Source organism: Formica exsecta, unplaced genomic scaffold (genome assembly GCF_003651465.1).
Source record: "Formica exsecta isolate Colony F162 unplaced genomic scaffold, ASM365146v1 scaffold1656, whole genome shotgun sequence".
In the NCBI taxonomy this organism is placed as follows: domain Eukaryota; kingdom Metazoa; phylum Arthropoda; class Insecta; order Hymenoptera; family Formicidae; genus Formica; species Formica exsecta.
The window spans coordinates 11,541-32,677 of record NW_021848972.1 but is presented as its reverse complement, the minus strand read 5'-3'; positions in this window follow the sequence as shown (position 1 = coordinate 32,677).

Below are 21,137 nucleotides of genomic sequence, written 5' to 3'. Positions count from 1 at the left end.
CGGCAAACGATCCTAACTACCGTGCCTCTCCGGAGGCATAACAGGTTATATTAGCGAAATTAAACAAATGCTTTATTATACGCAATACTTGAATCTGTGCATTATTAATTAACATATTTGTGATAAATGGATTGTTGGAAAATGATTATAGAGGCATTGAATGAATACTTGGAGATTTTGGCTGGCCATGTTTTCGATAAGCTGATATATAATTACACGCGTGAAAGCGCATTCATGTATATAATATTTATTTATATTTTATTTATAAATGTAATTAATGCATAATTAATATTTTTAGGTTAATTTACAAATAGCTACCCAATGAGTTTATGTTAATGTAGCAAAATAAATCTGGTTAATGTTCTATTAAAAATATTATAGAAACAACAACATTGAATACACATTTTTATTAATTGGCTTTATAAAGAATAATGAAATGATAAAATCATATCGAAGCACTTCTATAGTGTCCACAAACATTTTGCGGATCTGAAATTACTCGAAACTTTTGGTTCTGGAAATGTGTGAAAGTTTATTTATATTTTATATCTAAATGTAATTAATGCGTAATTAATATTTTTAGGTCATTTACAAATGGCTAAGCAATGAATTGCATGTTTACGTTAATATAGTAAAACAAATCTTGTGTATTAATTGGCTTTATAAAGAATAATGAAATGATAAAATCATATCGAAGCACTTCTATAGTGTATACAAACATTTTGCGGATCTGGAATTACTCGCTACTTTTGGTTCTGAAAATGTGAATGTTTATTTATATTTTATATATAAATATAATTAATGCGTAATATATATTTTTAAGTCACATACAAATGGCTAAGCAATGAGTTGTATGTCTATGTTAATATAACAAAACCAATCTTGGAATTTTATCAAAAATATTACATATACAGTTGAATTGAAAGCATCAGAGTTAGAGCCTGAAAAAGAAATGTTAAGCATTAGCCAAAGAAGAAAAATAAGGTAATAATTTTGTTTATGAATTATATAATAAAGGTTATTTATTTTTTTTGGGCTAAATACCTTATGGACAAGATTTAGTCTATTTAACTTTTTTTGGCATAATGGTTGAACTTATTTTTTTAAAGCAATGGAAAATGAGAACGTGGAAATTGATGGTTTATACAAATAGAGAGCTGCCTTTTGCAACATAATGTTATCGGAGACCATTAGAATATCTGTCATCGACACTTCGAAATAGATTAAATATAATAAATAAAAGAAGATTACGTTTTTTGCAATACCTTTCCTAAATAGTTCTTTCGCATTTTATGGTTGACATCTCAAAAACATATTTCACATTTTCTAAAGCTGCATCGTAGGCTCGTGTTTTAATCAATGCAGCTGCCAAATTCAGCATCACTAACCGACTCTTCCTCCTCATTTTGACTCAAATTTGAACTGCTTTTTGTCGATGATAGATATTTTAATGCTCTCCGATAACATTATATTGCAAAAGGCAGCTCCATCCAAATAAATCATCAATTTCCACATTCATGTTTCCCATTGCTTAAAAAAAAATAAATTCAATCATTATATCAAAAAAAGTTAAATAGACTAGATCTGGTTCTTAAAGTATTTAGTCCAAGAAAATAAATAATTTTTATTATACAGGGTGACCCGCAATGACCGCCCACTAAACACATAGCGTTATTCCTTACCAAAAACTGAGAGAAAAAGTCCTGAACCATTTTTTTATAACGCTTAATAAAGGAATTATTATTGAGTAAAGTCGGGCCAATCTTTAGCGCCGACCTTTAGCTGGGCGCAATGAGCCGCGCTCCTGATAGTGTGCGTGAGCGCTCCGCTGCTAGCATAGAATATTCTTATGCATCGTAATAATAGAAATAATTTTGGTAAATATGCATAAAAGATTACACCTTGCCGATTTTATCGCCACTTAAATATGTTGTAGGGGAGGTTCTTCTGAATAATTCCCCGCAAGAAAAAAGCGGGAGAAAGCATTCGTTTAGAAGATATAATAAATTGAAATTTCGCAATTTTAATGCTTTCTTGGAAGTATTATAAAATAAAATTAGGAACAGTTATATTTGTGTATATTTCATTTCTTGCAGAGGACGTAGGAAATGTTTTTGTTTACATTTACGAGATAGGTACAGGGTCATAAATGGGTTGTATAACATAATCCAAACCAAATTTTAGTTTTAAATCAGAAATAGGTTTGGGTTAGATTATATCTTCCGGAAGTGGAGCCCCCCCGTAGGGAGGGGCGAAACCCACTGCATCCACGCATACACTTTCCCATCCACACAACAATTGTGGGGTGGACCTCGTTTCGCGTTGTAAAGTATATGTGAACACAGTGGGTTTCGCCCCCCCTACGGGGGGGGCTCCACTTCCGGAAGATATAACCTAACCCAAACATATTTCTGATTTAAAACTAAAATTTGGTTTGGATTACGTTATATAACCCAAATTGTAGCTTCAGGGTGGAATTTTTTGAGGGAGGGGGTGCAGGGGGGCCCGCCCCTTCCCCGCCCACGCGTTAAAGTCGTAAGCCAGTAACGCGGTCACCTCGCTCGACGCTCGGATCGGCTCGTCGGTGTCCGGGTTCGAGAGGAGGGGACCGTCGGTGGGAGTCGGTTTGCCGTGGGGGGAAGCGTGATAGCGCAAGCGGCGTGCATGTGAACGAGATAGCACGTGTGGCGTACGTGCGAGCGAGATAGCACGAGCGGCGTGCGTGTGAGCGAGACAGCACGTGTGGCGTACGTGCAAGCGAGATAGCACGTGTGGTGTACGCGCAAGCGAGACAGCACGGGTGGCGCATGCGCAAGCAGGATAGCAGGAAGAGACAGTAAGGCATGCGAGGTTGTATAGATATATATTTGAAACATATTTAACTTATTTACAATATTTACAATTATTTACAGGAACGGCTCTGCCGTTACAAGCCTTTTTAATAAAAAAATAATAGATTATTACAGCATACACAAACTTTAATGTCAAACTTTAATTTGTCATATCTTCTAAACGAATGCTTTCCCTCACTTTTTTCTTGCGGCGAATTATTCAGAAGAACCTCCCGTACAACATATTTAAGTAGTGATAAAATCGGTGAGGTGTAACCGTTTATGCATACTTACCATAATTTTTTCTTGCAGTATTTTTACAGGGTGGACAAAATAAAGCGTAACGAATTTTTATCTCCAAAAATATTGTTTCTAGAGAAAAATGTTTTAAATAAAAGTTGCAGTATTTCAAGGGAAACATAATTTAATGTTATAGGAATGTTTATAGGTGACGACTTTCAAGGTTATTTCAAGGTCAACTTTATTTTTTTAATAGAAACTCTGATTTTTTATTGCATATTCTTATAGCCCTTCTTGAGACTTTTTCAAAACACTATAACAAAGTACTTTTTCATTAAGTATTTTTTGAGTTATTTTATATTGTATATGAATATGATTTTTAGTACAAGAAAAATTTATTTCTATTATTATGATGCGTAAAAATATTGCATGCTAGCGGCATGCGCGAAGGAAAAATGTCGCCGCGCCGCCATAGCGGCGGAGCGCTCACCGCAAACTACCAGGCGCGCAGCTCACCGACGTGCGCCCGGCTAAAGGTCGGCCCTGATTGGCCAGACTTTACTCAATAATAACTCCTTTATTAAGCGTTATAAAAAAATGGTTCAGGAGTTTTCGACTCAGTTTTTGGTAAGGAATGACACTATGTAGGGGAAAGTAGGGTCAAACCGGGTATCTTTTAGGATTTGTCTTCGTACAAAAAATCTGGGAGTAAAAAAGATTTTGTCGACCCTTAGTAATCTTTAGTGAACCTTAAACTATGAGAAAATAAAGCTAATAGCTGAAAAAAAAAATTTTTGGATACCAAGAATAACAAGATTTTGTGAAGAAGTCAAAGTACCCGGTTTTGTCATACCAGTAGGGTCAAACCGGGTACCTATTTGAAAATATGCAAAGCACCGTGCAATTACAAAATCTAGATTTATTTTAAGCAAAATACAATATATATATTCTATATATTATATACGAATATATTCTAAAAACAGAAATCACAAATAAAGATATCCTGTTCTACATTATTGCAGGACTCATAGGCCCATCCTTGGCATACAACGCACTGTATCCAACTCGGTTGATGTTGAGTACAAATCATTGCAAAAAATGCAGGCTGCATCTTTTTCCTCCTTTGAGGATGAGCTATCTTCCTGCTTTCTCTTCTTATTTAATTTTTAAATTTTAGCAGTCTTAAAAATTTTTTTTTTAATGGTTTTTTTTTGAATGGCCGTCTCTATTTATTTTATCTTCCAGAGTAGATTGAGGAACATTATGGGTAATAGCAGCTTTTTTGTAGCCCATTCTTCCTTTTGTAACATCTTTAATTGCTGCAGCCATGCTCTTCTCAGACCAGCTCTGCCTTTCAGTCTCCCTCTTATAATTTCGTGGCATTTTCACATTAAAAAAAAAATAGAATGTTATATGTGAAAATTATAAGGTGAATGATATTTTGAAATATTTTTGTCCGATCAGAAAAAAAATAGGTACCCGGTTTTGCCCCAACACGAGGAAAATAACAAATATGGCGGTTGTACATTCCGGCGTACAAAGTGCCGATCAAAACTAATATAGATATACTCTCTAATATGTACAGGATGCAATGCCGCATTTACCGAAACAGATGCTCTATACAGAAAAAGTGCACGACGACTCGATTCTTGCCTCGATATCGATCTTTGGGGGGCTAAAAACTTTGAACTTTTATTTAAAAAAAAATATCGTGTGCATAAGGGCTCGGTTTGTTTTAAAATAATGATGGCGTCAATCTACAACTAATAACACAAGTTAGCCATTAGATAGCAGTACTTATTACGAAAAAACAGGGGTACCCGGTTTGATCCGCATACCCGGTTTGACCCAACTTTCCCCTACTTAGTGAGCGGTCATTGCGGGTCACCCTGTATAATTCATATACAAAATTATTATCTTATTTCTCTTCTTTGACTGATGCTTAACATTTCTGTTTCAGGCTCTAGCTCTGATGCTATCAATTCAATTGAATATGTAATATTATTGATAAAATTCCCACAAGATTTGTTTTGCTATATTAACATAAACATGCAACTTATTGTTATCCATTTGTAAATGATGTTAAAATATTAATTACGCGTTAATTACATTTATATATAAAATATAAATAAACATTCACATATTTCCAGAACCAAAAGTTGCAAGTAGCCAGATCTGCAAGAACCAGATCTGCAAAATATTTGTGGGCACTATAGAAATGCTTCGATATGATTTTATCATTTCATTATTCTTTATAAAACCAATTCATAAAAATGTGTATTCCATGTTGTTTTATGATATTTTTAATAAAATTCCCACAAGATTTATTTTGCTACTTTAACATAAACTCATTGCATAGCCATTTGTAAGTTAATCTAAAGATATTAATTATGTAACGATACCGTTACTAACGGCCTAGCGGGCCGATCCACCGCGCGCTTTTCGAGGCTCGGCGCTTATGGCGTCCCTAAGCCCCCACACCCGTGTCGCGGCCCCACCGTAGGGACTACCCCACCTCCTCACTAATCAACGACCTAATTGATTAAGATATATAATAAGCGCAAGATGCACCGAGGCTCGCTACTCGCTCACTACTCGCTCACTACTCGCTCGCATACATTGATAGTATCGAAGTACCGTACGTAACGCGCCCGACTATTATAATCGCGATTAAGTGAAAGTGTACGAAAGAATCTGTGAAATATATCAATTTATACCTAACGTTCGGGAGTGTCTTATTTCGAGCGTGGATCCTAATCCTTTGGGCGTATAAATCCCTAAAGACCTCTTCCTTAGCGGCTAGAGGCACAACAATACTTCGAATCGCGCGAGTGGCAGGCTGGCCGCCGGTAATATACCGCCGGTAATATAATATATAAGGCGGTCCGGCGAGCGTAGCGTTACCAGTTCCCGATCTTGAGTCCTACCTCGTACAACTCCTGATCCGAAACCTACACCGCGTTACACCAAGCTACGGGCTACCCGTAGTTACGCCGGGCTACCCGGTTGCTGGGACGGCGCACCCTAATACCTAGCGTTACACCAGGTCACGGACTACCAGTGGTTATGCCGGGCTACCCGGTTGCTGGGACGGCGCATTCTAGAATCCTTCGCGTTAAACCAGGTCACGGGCTACCCGTGGTTATGCCGGGCTTCCCGGTTGCTGGGACGGCGCACTCTTAGTTTATAAGACCGTACCGCGCTCTGCGCACCGTTCATCCTGGACGACCGTTTATCTACCCCGCGACCGTTTCTACCGTAAGACTACTTTGGTCTCCGTGTACAGTTCTGTGTAAATACCGCGACCTGTTATATCGTAAGACCGTTTGTACATATACCGCGACCTGCTATATTGTAAGACCGTTTGTACATATACCGTGACCAGTAAAACCGCAAGACCTCTTTGGTCTCCGCGTCTAGATACACGCTAGTACCGCCTTGTATAAATACCGCGACCTGTCAGGCTGTAAGATCCGCACTGTATATACCGCGCATTGTCATAGTAGAGTAAATTAATCATATTAGGATTCCCGCCAGTGTCGCGCCGACTCCCCCTTTACAACCGGCCTTCAGACTATAATAGCGCGCTAGTCCTTCTAAGGATAAGCCGCAGGAAGTGCCGACGCCCCGTCCTTCTAAGGATAAGGCGATCAGGCGGTTGGAATTACATTGAAGGCCACGCGACACCCCGTAGTATTTAAGATCCATTCTGTTCATCTTAGAATAACCATAGTTTGCTTGCATGCGAACACCGCGATCGCAGAACACGTCCACATGAGCCGCGCGTTAGCTTCCCAAGCTCCACGCGCACCAACGCGTAGAACCGCTACCGTGAACTTCTGTACGCACCACTCCCGCATGTTGCATTGTAAATAGCATAGCTTTCGCGAACTTCTGTACGCACCGTTCCCGCATGATGCATTGTACATATACTATAGCTTTCAGTGTTAAAAAACTTTAATCACTTTTGTAATAAACGCATTGTTCAATCGCTTATACCGAGGTAAAGTAAGTTGGAGTTTCCCCCTTCTCCCGAATCCTGGCACCGGCGAGCCTTGATCCGCGGCGTACGGGAAAAGTGAACCGTTACAATTACATTTATATATAAAATGTAAATAAACATTTGTTACGTCCAGACTCGAGGAAGGATGAGTCGACGGAAGGGCACAACCACTATCTTTATTTTCCCGAAGTCAAACGTCTCGAGGTTACGTTAAAATCGGGTCAAACGAACTTGACGGTCCGAAAATCAGGTAAACGACCGTTCGGGTCGATATGACAATCTTTTTTGGAAGTTCGCTCGGCGATCCCTTTTTGGTCAGAGAATTTAATCTCTTTTACGCGGGATGGGACCAAATGCGATCTTTATCTAGAAATGAGTGGGAATTTAATAAAGAGTAATTCTTTTAATTAAATTAACAAAGTATGGATTTATTCATAATTTTAAATTAAATGGTAAATATACATGATCATAAAAATGTTACGTCCTGGCGATTCCACGATTCCTTCCTTGGACACGTGCAAGGAATCTTCGAACGAATATCGAACTCACCAATAGACGATCACCACGGGTAAAACGTGAAAAGTAGGAGAAACACTCCGCCTAACGAAAACACTGGCACATTTTTAATTTGCTAAGATTGGAAAATCCCCACTTCTGCGCAAATTCAATTCGTCGAAATTTTGGAAGATTCTCACTCTTAGAATTAGAACACATCCCAAGAAGAAAATTAAGATAAAAATTTCTTTAAATCATAAGGACACACGCATAACGTGTCTGAACACGTCCGTTCCCGTCCGCGGGCGGCAACGAACACCACGAAGTCGTTATCTACAGATACAATCGCTCCTTCGAAAAAACTCACTTTTCACTTTGATCTCAGCTATCACCAAATATAGATGTTATTCGAGAAAGATACTGTTGTTCGTGCTCTTCGCTATAAAGATTAACGCGTTAGCCTTTTGAAATAAATATAACTTGGATTATATTAAAGCGACATAGCGGGCCGAAATCGTGACGCTTTTGCCTGGGTTCTTCACGTCTAACACATTCTTTGCTTACATCTCGTCTACCGTTAAAAATATCGATATTATTCAAGGAAGACACTATTCTACATGATCTTCGTTACAAAGATTGACGCATTAAAATTAATAAACTTAGGATTATTAAAGCGCTAAAACGGGCCAAAATTGCGACGCTTTTGCCGGAATTTTCCGCGTCAGATACATTCTTTGCTTACATCTTGTTAACCATTAAAGATATCGATAATATTCAAAAACACTATTCTACATGATTTCCGCTACAAGGATTGACACATTAAAATTTTAAAATAAATAAACCTACGATTATTAAAGCTCTAAAACGTGCTAGCTTTGTTTGCGACACTCCAGCCCGAAAATTCCTCAAATGCATAATCGGACACGGTGGGTATGGAGCATGCGAAAGATGCGAAGTGTACGGTGTAAGCGTGGCAGGAAAAAAGAAAAGGTCCAAGAGAGTTGTTTATCCACGTGAAATAAATTCTTTAACAAGAACAAATGAATCCTTTCGACTGCAACGACAATCTTGTCACCATATCGGAGAATCACTGTTACTCTTCATAGAACCACAAATCGACATGATAAAAGAATTTCCTCTCGATTATATGCATTTAGCATGTTTGGGGATCATGAAAAAATTGTATTTAGATATATGGTACTTTGGCCATTCTGACAAGAAGTTAAAACCACGTTATTGCTTCGATATTAATCAAAGAATTGAACATTTAAGTAAATGGACACCGTGTGAATTTCAACGGAAACCTCGCAAGCCTGTTGCTCAATTAAAGGCATCGGAATTCCGACTGATCTTGCTTTATATTGGCCCAGTGTTGTTTAAAGGCATTCTCAGTTCACAAATTTATAAACATTTCTGTTTATTACATGCCGCATTCAGAATTATGTGCAGTAAAACTTTTATTTCATTTTTTATAAATGATGCTCGACAATATCTGCAGAGTTTCTTTGATATAATGCCTCTTATGTACGGAGATTCATCATTAAGTATTAATGTTCATAATTTAATTCATATTGTCGACGATGTAGAATATTTTCAATGTCCATTGGATTGTATATCTGCTTTTCCTTACGAAAGTATGCTGGGAAAAATAAGAAAAGTAATTCGTACAGCCAATCGTCCGCTAGCACAGATATGCCGCCGTATGCATGAAAGAGATAGCTTAAAAAAGTTCAATTTTGCGCAATCACCACTTATAATTCTCAAAGAAAAAAAAATTATATAAGCAACCGGATTATATTAAAAATAAAATACAAACAATTCATATTTACAACAAAGACGCCGGATAACGTTGCATTATTGAAAAATAATTCAATAATTCAAATTACACATTTTCACCATAATGAAGAACGAAATATATTACAACTTGGTGGCAACATATGTAATAAAATAAAATCGATGTATTCCTACCCTATAAAATCGAAAAATTTACAAGAGTGGATATTGGAGCCGAATGTTTCGCCAACAACAATATTGTATGATATAAATAATATTGTTTCCAAAATTATTATAATTCCTATCATAAAAACGGATTATGATAAAGTAAAGGAGATAATCTATGCTTCTGCTTTATTACATGATGTAGAAAATTAACTTTTATTTATAAAATCTGTTTAAACTACAAAAAATCTGTTAAAATCTATTAGATCTGTTTGAATTTGTTTTAATTATAGCGTCATTCTTGGCTTATATATATAAGTATTACGTCTCTGTATATAAAAATTATTTAGGCATTTTTACTTCATACAATAAAAATTTTTTTATTACTCATCATAGCTTTATTGTTTTCTTCTTTATACTTTTAATATATATATAACATATTATGTTAAGTTACATGAATTATTAAAAAAATATATGTATATTATGAAAGTGTGTTATGAACGTGTATAATAAAAATAGATAAATAGTAACTGATATAAAATAGGAAATGAACATGTTACTTGTTAGTCATCATTTTCATCGGATATTTTTAGTTTTCTTTTTTTTTCTGGAACTGAATATTGTTCTTGTTCTAGTAAATCTTCTGTGTTTATATCAGTTACATCTTTGTCTTTTATTTTAGAAGAGTTCCATGACTTGGCGTTAGATAAAACTTCTCCAAGAGCCTTATTAAAGTCTCGTTCTGTTATTTTAACATGCAGTATTTTATTTTCAATTATAAATATATCTGAAACATAAGACTTAAATAACTAATCTGATCAAAATATTTTAAAAACATCACGTTGATTTCAATATTTTTTTTTACAATTTTATGTAATTACCTAGAAAGTATTTATAAAAAAAAGTCTTTGAAAAATTAAATTTATTTATAACATTTTTTATAGCAGTAAATTGTGTTGCCATCTCTTGTGTCAGAAATTTCCGTAAAATAGTAACAATATTCCTAGGTAATGAAATACTATCATCTAATGAATTATATATCCGTTGAAACTGGAAAAAAATTTAACATAGAGTAGCACAAGCAAGTATTGATATTGATAAACTTTAAAGAAATTCGTAAGTTACTAACAAGCAAAAGTCGAATATTTTCATTATTGTTTAACAGGTCGCAAAATTTATTGAATTCATCTATTGTATTAACTGGTAAATTAATGCCGTGACTTTCAATTAAATTTTCATTTGTAACACATGGAATGACATTTTTTGATAAAAGTGTATCTAACTTTTGATTTATTTCCACATTGGATTTATTGACTGCTTTTAACTGATATTCTAAATTAGTCAGTTTTATTAAGATTATTTTCATTTCTGAAAGTAGAAAAAAACTATAACTTTAATACAAATGAAAAAAAGTTATACGTAATAAAAACAATGACAGTATAAATGCCTTCTGAAGATTTATTGGTTGTTGGAATGCAATCTTGGAGAGGTTTCGATGGAGCAGAAGCAATATTGCTTTTATTACAATTACTTGTGCTTGGTTCATCAGTCACATGAATTTTATTAATCTTCATTACCTTAACTGGTGTCTTTAATGATTCAATTGATTTAATTGATAATTCTAATAAAAACAATTAATTAATACATATTTAAGAAATTAATTACGGATACTGTAAATATCAAATACTTTACTTTTTGATGCTCCTTTAGAATTTGATTTTGTCTGAACTTTTCGACAAATTATTCTTGCGTATTTGTCATCACTAGACTCTATATGCACACGTATGCATACATATTATTTTATTTTTGAAAATAGAATTGAATTTCAAAATTTACCTGAATCAGATGAGGCCGATGATAAATCGATATTATTATTGTCGATGCCAACGGATGATGCACTTTTTAAAATTTCACCGATTTTATTCTTGTTTTTATTACTTTGATCTTTAATATCTTTAGTTATTTTATTTATCTTCTCCGTCGTATCATTCTCACAATCAGTCGTAAATACATAATTATTTTCTTTTAAACGATTTAAACGTTTCAATGCATCTTCATAATTATCTAAGGTAATAAATTACAGGTAATTCTACATTAATATTTGAAAATTATTTATTTACGCATATTTTAACACACGTTACCTGCATGACCTTTAATTATAAATCTATACATTAACCATGTGGGATCTAGATCTTGTTTTGTTCTCACAATATGATGAAATCGCTAGCATTTCTTTTGTGTATACGGAGGTGGTAAAAAAGGAGTTTTAAATTCACTGGTATCCTTATCGAATATAACCCACTTATTTGGTATACAATCAACAGATTTTTCCTCTTCGTCATTCATCATTGATGAATTCAATAATTAGATAATCTCTCATATTTTTTTCTTTCAAATGCTTTATATTTATTTTTGAAGAAAAAAGTTGGTAAACGATATTTAATCCAAACCACTGTCAGCGCGAGCTCACGAAAAAGATAAAAGTTTACTGCAGTAAAATAAAAGATTTTGTCGATCAACAACTTCATAACAACGCAACCCGGAGGTCAATATTCTGGGAGGTGATCGTATCGGTCATTTTAAGCAAAAATGTTCATATGAATATATGTCCTATTCCCCACGGTTTCCGAGATAGAGCGACTTGAATGTCAATTTTGCGCAATCACCACTTATAATTCTCAAAGAAAAAAAAATTATATAAGTAACCGGATTATATTGAAAATAAAATACAAACAATTCATATTTACAACAAAGACGTTGCATTATTGAAAAATAATTCAATAATTCAAATTACACATTTTCACCATAATGAAGAACGAAATATATTACAACTTGGTGGCAACATATGTAATAAAATAAAATCGATGTATTCCTACCCTATAAAATCGAAAAATTTACAAGAGTGGATATTGGAGCCGAATGTTTCGCCAACAACAATATTGTATGATATAAATAATATTGTTTCCAAAATTATTATAATTCCTATCATAAAAACGGATTATGATAAAGTAAAGGAGATAATCTATGCTTCTGCTTTATTACATGATGTAGAAAATTAACTTTTATTTATAAAATCTGTTTAAACTACAAAAAATCTGTTAAAATCTATTAGATCTGTTTGAATTTGTTTTAATTATAGCGTCATTCTTGGCTTATATATATAAGTATTACGTCTCTGTATATAAAAATTATTTAGGCATTTTTACTTCATACAATAAAAATTTTTTTATTACTCATCATAGCTTTATTGTTTTCTTCTTTATACTTTTAATATATATATAACATATTATGTTAAGTTACATGAATTATTAAAAAAATATATGTATATTATGAAAGTGTGTTATGAACGTGTATAATAAAAATAGATAAATAGTAACTGATATAAAATAGGAAATGAACATGTTACTTGTTAGTCATCATTTTCATCGGATATTTTTAGTTTTCTTTTTTTTTCTGGAACTGAATATTGTTCTTGTTCTAGTAAATCTTCTGTGTTTATATCAGTTACATCTTTGTCTTTTATTTTAGAAGAGTTCCATGACTTGGCGTTAGATAAAACTTCTCCAAGAGCCTTATTAAAGTCTCGTTCTGTTATTTTAACATGCAGTATTTTATTTTCAATTATAAATATATCTGAAACATAAGACTTAAATAACTAATCTGATCAAAATATTTTAAAAACATCACGTTGATTTCAATATTTTTTTTTACAATTTTATGTAATTACCTAGAAAGTATTTATAAAAAAAAGTCTTTGAAAAATTAAATTTATTTATAACATTTTTTATAGCAGTAAATTGTGTTGCCATCTCTTGTGTCAGAAATTTCCGTAAAATAGTAACAATATTCCTAGGTAATGAAATACTATCATCTAATGAATTATATATCCGTTGAAACTGGAAAAAAAATTTAACATAGAATAGCACAAATAAGTATTGATATTGATAAACTTTAAAGAAATTCGTAAGTTACTAACAATCAAAAGTCGAAAATTTTCATTATTGTTTAACAGGTCGCAAAATTTGTTGAATTCATCTATTGTATTAACTGGTAAATTAATGCCGTGACTTTCAATTAAATTTTCATTTGTAACACATGGAATGACATTTTTTGATAAAAGTGTATCTAACTTTTGATTTATTTCCACATTGGATTTATTGACTGCTTTTAACTGATATTCTAAATTAGTCAGTTTTATTAAGATTATTTTCATTTCTGAAAGTAGAAAAAAACTATAACTTTAATACAAATGAAAAAAAGTTATACGTAATAAAAACAATGACAGTATAAATGCCTTCTGAAGATTTATTGGTTGTTGGAATGCAATCTTGGAGAGATTTCGATGGAGCAGAAGCAATATTGCTTTTATTACAATTACTTGTGCTTGGTTCATCAGTCACATGAATTTTATTAATCTTCATTACCTTAACTGGTGTCTTTAATGATTCAATTGATTTAATTGATAATTCTAATAAAAACAATTAATTAATACATATTTAAGAAATTAATTACGGATACTGTAAATATCAAATACTTTACTTTTTGATGCTCCTTTAGAATTTGATTTTGTCTGAACTTTTCGACGAATTATCCTTGCGTATTTGTCATCACTAGACTCTATATGCACACGTATGCATACATATTATTTTATTTTTGAAAATAGAATTGAATTTCAAAATTTACCTGAATCAGATGAGGCCGATGATAAATCGATATTATAGTTGTCGAGGCCAACGGATGATGCACTTTTTAAAACTTCACCGATTTTATTCTTGTTTTTATTACTTTGATCTTTAATATCTTTAGTTATTTTATTTATCTTCTCCGTCGTATCATTCTCACATTGGTTGTTGGAATGCAATCTTGGAGAGATTTCGATGGAGCAGAAGCAATATTGCTTTTATTACAATTACTTGTGCTTGGTTCATCAGTCACATTAATTTTATTAATTTTCATTACCTTAACTGGTGTCTTTAATGATTCAATTGATTTAATTGATAATTCTAATAAAAACAATTAATTAATACATATTTAAGAAATTAATTACGGATACTGTAAATATCAAATACTTTACTTTTTGATGCTCCTTTAGAATTTGATTTTGTCTGAACTTTTCGACGAATTATCCTTGCGTATTTGTCATCACTAGACTCTATATGCACACGTATGCATACATATTATTTTATTTTTGAAAATAGAATTGAATTTCAAAATTTACCTGAATCAGATGAGGCCGATGATAAATCGATATTATTGTTGTCGAGGCCAACGGATGATGCACTTTTTAAAATTTCACCGATTTTATTCTTGTTTTTATTACTTTGATCTTTAATATCTTTAGTTATTTTATTTATCTTCTCCGTCGTATCATTCTCACAATCAGTCGTAAATACATAATTATTTTCTTTCAATCGATTCAAACGTTTCAATGCATCTTCATAATTATCTAAGGTAATAAATTACAGGTAATTCTACATTAATATTTGAAAATTATTTATTTACGCATATTTTAACACACATTACCTGCGTGACCTTTAATAATAAATCTATACATCAACCATGTGGGATCTGGATCTTGTTTTGTTTTCACAATATGATGAAATCGCTGACATTTCTTTTGTGTATACGGAGGTGATAAAAAGGGAGTTTTGAATTCACCGGTATCCTCATCGAATATAACCCACTTATTTGGTATACAATCAATAGATTTTTCCTCTTCCTCATTCATCGAATCATTGATGAATTCAATAATTAAATAGTCTTTCATTTTTTTTTTAAATGTTTTATATTTAATTTTAAAGAAAAAACTTGGTAAACGATGTTTAATTCAAACCACTATCGGCGAGAGCTCACGCAAAAGATAAAAGTTTACTGTAGTAAAATAAATAATTTTGTTGATCAACAACTTCATAGCAACGTAACCCGGAGATCGGAGACAAAATCCGACTTCAGCACCGTCTCTTAATTTTAAAATTTTAATGCGTCAATCCTTGTAGCGGAGATCATACAGAATAATGTCTTTTTCCAATAGTATCGATATCTTTAACAGTAGACGAGATCTAAGCGAATAATGTATTTGACGCGGACGATCTCGGCAAAGGCGTTGCGATTTTGGCAGGTTTTAGAGCTTTACTAATCGTAAGTTTATTCATTTTAAAATTTTAATGCGTCAATTCTAGTAGCGGAGATTATGTAGAATAATATCTTTTTCGAGCAACATCGATATCATTAACGGTAGACGAGATGTAAGCGAAGAATGTATCTGACGCGAACGATTTCGGCCCGCTATGTCGCTTTAATATAATCAAAGTTATATTTATTTCAAAATGCTAACGCGTTAATCCTTATAGCGAAGAGCACGAACAATAGTGTCTTTCACGAATAACATCTATATTTGGTGATAGCCGAGATCAAAGCAAAAAGTAAGTTTTTCCGAAGGAGCGATTGTGTATGTAGATAACGACTTCAGTGTAAAGTGTAAAGCAATTCGTCCGTTGGACGACAATGGATTTTTTAGCGATTGTCATGCTTTACACTTTACACTGAAGTCGTTATCTACACACACAATCGCTCCTTCGGAAAAACTTACTTTTCACTTTGATCTCGGCTATCACCAAATATAGATGTTATTCGTGAAAGACACTATTGTTCGTGCTCTTTGCTATAAGGATTAACGCGTTAGCATTTTGAAATAAATATAACTTTGATTATATTAAAGCGACATAGCGGGCCGAAATCGTGATGCCTTTGCCGAGATCGTCCGCGTCAGATACATTATACGCTTTAATCTCGACTACCGTTAAAGAAATCGATGTTATTGGAGAAAGACATTATTCTACATGATCTTCGCTACAAGGATTGACGCATTAAAATTTTAAAATTAATAAGCTTACGATTATTAAAGCGATAAAGCGGGCCAAAATCGCAACGCCTTTGCCGAAATCGTTCGCGTCAGATACATTCTTCGCTTAGATCTCGTCTACTGTTAAAGATATCGATACTATTGGAGAAAGACATTATTTTATATGATCTCCGCTACAAGGATTGACGCATTAGATTTTTAAAATTAATAAGCTGGCGATTATTAAAGCGATATAGCGGGCCAAAATCTCGATGTTATATAAGGCGGTTCCGCCTTTATAATGAACACAACTTAGAAAAAGATACAATTCGTAAAATATTAATGGCGTAATTTCAATAGCACACAGTAAAATAATGTAGTTCTTGTACAACGCGTCAATTTCTTTAAAAATTGCTGTAATTTAAGAGATAGATTCATTAGACGCGAAGAACCCAGGCAAAGGCAACGCGATTTTGGCCCGTTGTATCGCTTTAATAATCGTAGCAGCTTTATTAATTTTAAAATTTAATGCGTCAATCCTTTTAGCGGAGATCATGTAGAATAATGTCTTTCTCTATTAACACCGATATCTTTGGCGGTAGTCGAAATCAAGGAGAAAAATTTATATTGCACGAGAGATATTGGCGATAATGTCATAATTGATTAAGGGGACTAGGGAGGTTTGAAATTTCGAAAAAATCGATTTCTGGTTTTTTGCATATTTCGATAGTGCAATCCTTTAAGAATATCTTCCCGTTTGAATTTTCGAAAAATTCACAAAATTGTGGTCAGGGGATCATAAAACATAATGTGGCGCGCAGCCGGCCGAACACAGGTGGTCTGTACCATAGGTGCTCTGTACCATAGGCTTTCAACCAAAGTGTCGGAATTTGCCAGAAACGGGTCCCGACGTGTACTCTGCGCAGTACACGTACGAGGTTCTCTGATTGTATCATAAATATACAACTTTTAACACTTTAATGCCATAATTTCAACAATACAAGCACGGAAAAAATGCAGTCATTGAACGACATCGGTTTCTTTAGCGGTTGCCGTGTTTTAAACCGAAGTTATCTATTATCGCCGGTGCTCTTTCTGAATAACATATTTTAATTTATGCAAAAAATAAATCTGTATATAAATAATAAAAATATTCTAACAATGCTTTTTTCTATGACTGCAGTCGATAAGAGATTAATCGATATAGATGCTGAATAATATTTTGGTGGTTGGTCAATGAAATTAAAAAATTATAAAATTTCCTTATCATAATTGATTAATGCAGAGTGTTTCGGAACATCTGTAGTTTTTTTCCAACCGTAGCGTAGCCTATATTACCTACTGCATACATGACAGTTATCTTAACCTCGCGTGTTTCTCTCTATATTTATATTTTGTGTGATCGCATTTATAGTTTCAAAATATATATTTGTAAGTTTTTTAGATTTTCTGATCTTACTGAAGTGTCATTGAATAAACATTTTGTTCGTGAAAGTGTTTGGGTATTATAGGAATGTACAACAAATTCTAAAAATTTTGCAACAAGGCACATTATAATTAAAAGTGAGTAATATTATTATATTTTCATAATTCACATAATATTTTTAAGTATTATGATTTCTATTAAATTGAAAAAAAGACTGAATTGTGATGATGACAGTTATATGAGTAAGATTGTTGTACAAAGGAAACTGATTTAAAGTCATATCTATTAACATTACATCATGTTTATTTTGATTTTAGCAGACGACAATAATGTATAAAATAATTTGCAAACCACACATAGATCCAGCTTGCTTTGAATATCAAGAAGCAATCTATTACAAAGCACGGGAATCTTTTAAGCGAGAGTTCAATATTATAGTCTCCGCTAATAAAATCTTGTGATCTGTAATGGAATGATCAACGCTTATTCATCAACTTGCAATATCTGTTGAAGCAATAATGAAGTACATCAGCGAAACTGGGATTGTGCAACTACATTATGAAATAATAATATAAATATTAGCAAACCACACACAGATCCAGCTTGCATCGAATATCAAAGCAATCTCTTAGGAAGCACGAGAATCTTTTAAGCGAGTGTTCAATATTATAGTCTCCGCTAATAGAATCTTGTGATCTGCAATGGAATGATCAACGCTTATTCATCAACTTGCAATATCTGTTGAAGCAATAATAAAGTACATCAGTAATACTAGGATTGTGCAACTACATTATGAAATAATAATATAAATATTGTGTGTTTTCTATTAAATTGAAAAAAGGATTGAATTGTGGTAGTAAAACATTATATAGGTAAGATTATTATACAAAGGAAAATGTTTTAAATTCGTATATATTAATATCATATCTCGAGTCAGGACGTAACACACCATATAATTGGTTGAATAGGATCTTAAGATGATTTTAAATATAAGAATGGACTATGTGTGTGAATATAGACTTATATTTTGTTTTTTATTTTAATTATATTAAATAAATGCGTTTTCATTAAATATGACAATAAATTTATACAATATAGTCAGTTTCTTTAACATTTTAAAAATCACCACTGTTTTGCGTGTCGTCAAATCATACAGTGCGTTTCCGAGAAATACGCCCGCGTCACTATAAATGCCTCACCCTGTATATATCAAAATTAATTATAACGTGTAAAATACATAACAATAAAATAACATAACAACAAGATAACATACATAAAATAAGATAACATACATGATTGAGCAATGCTTTCTTATTTTAACGATGAATGTAATAATGGCATGCAACACCATGAAGTTATATCTTTAAACGGAAGTTGAACGGCTTTATTCATGATTTCTGTAATTGGCCATATCATTAGATCCGATAAATTTTTAACCACATATATGTCCATATTTTGTGACTCGCAAGGATAGAATGGCAAAGAATTTTTTGTCAAGAATTTTTTCCCAATAATGACGGCTGTTTTTTCTTCGTTATAACAAATATATTCAATAATAACAATTGTTTTATCTTTGACATAACAAAATTCATTGGAGGAACTTTTGAACATTTCTTTTTCAATATAGGTATATTAGATTTGTTACAATCAGATTGAAAAGCTTCATTATAATTTTCCGAAATTCTTTTGTATAATTGCTGTAGTGGTTTATCAGCTTTTCTTAGCATTTTTTTTATTGACGTCATGTAATCCTCGAAAGGAAAGGCAGAAAAATTATCCAGTGGTCCAAACATCAATACGTCTTCATTTATGTGAATTAAATTATGCACATTAAAAATTATAGCATCGTCGCCATATAACTGTTCAAATATTTCAACAAATTGAATCAGTAGATCTCTACTGTATTTATTGTTACGGAAGCAATCTGTTGGGTGACACAATACCCGTATTGCACAATTTATTGCATTAAAGTGCAGTAAATTTTCTCCAGATAAAATATTTAGCAGCACAACCGGTCCAAGATACAATACAAATTGCCGCAATTCTGTTGCTTTCCAACGAGCCAATTCATCTAGAGAACGTGGTTTTTGAGCAAACTCCTTAGGTATCCATTTCGACATTGCAATTAACTTTTCCGACAACTCTGCTATTTTTCGTCCTCTTAATCTTGATGTTTGATATCCACTTATCCACAATTGCAACAGTTTCTTCATGACTCCTAGACATACTAAGTGCATGTAATCTAAAGGAAACCGTGAAACCATTGGCAGCTGTATAATTGACTCGAAAGGAGATACGCCAGTATGATGATCTTCTTGTGCTCTGTTGTTAAAATTTTGATCAGTCCGAAGAGGTGCAGTGGATTCCAAAAATAACATATGATGATTTAAATAGGTGCCTTCTTGCATACATTTTCCACATCCAAAGAATCCGTTGTATGATTTTGTGCAAGTTACAAATGCTCTTGCAGGGCTATCACAAATTACATTTCTAATTTATACGAAGTATTTTTTTTTACCGAAAATGAGTCCTGTATTCCGGAGAATATTATATTCTTGGCAAAAAGGTGTCAAAAAATTATCTATGGAAGGTGGTTTTGAATACCCATGATAAGCACTAATTACAAATGGTGTAAATGCCTTGTCATCATGTTGAATTTTGCCCAATATTGGCCAAATTTGACTTTTACTGCTTTTTGATATTGGCAGTCCATCTACATTCAAGTCTATCATAATAACTTCATTTACCACTATTAACTTTGTGCGTGCCAATTGTTCAATTATTGCCTTTTTCAAACCGTAATGAAAAAAACTTCTATTATCTGCCCATACCTCTACGATACTATTTCTCGGTGTATTTAAAAGCGTTCTTGCATCCTTTGGTAGATCGCTATGACCACATGTACGCAATTTATTTAATAGTTCTGACAAAGCAGTGTGAGTATTATTATGTTTCAGTTTCCAAGAACGTAACCAGTTCGAAAATTCTGAAATTTCATGAGTATTTTTTCCGGTATTCTCTTCATTTTCCTGTTCAACAATTACATGAACGTCAGAAGTTGGAATATCGGTAGAAAGAACATTAAAACCATTATCTGAATTAAAATCATCAGATAAGGTACATTGTCTTGTAGGCACATTTATATCAGCTATCGACTCTAAGTTGACTCCTGTACTGACTGTAGGTCTATCGACATGATATATAATTGACTGATCATATGATCTTTCATAAGTTTTAAGGCGCCGATTTTTTTGTCGCGAAGATAATTCCCGAAAACTTTTCGGCATCTATTAATAATAAATTATTACATGAATACATATAAGATATTTAAATTTATTTATTAATTTATTTTATTTATTATTT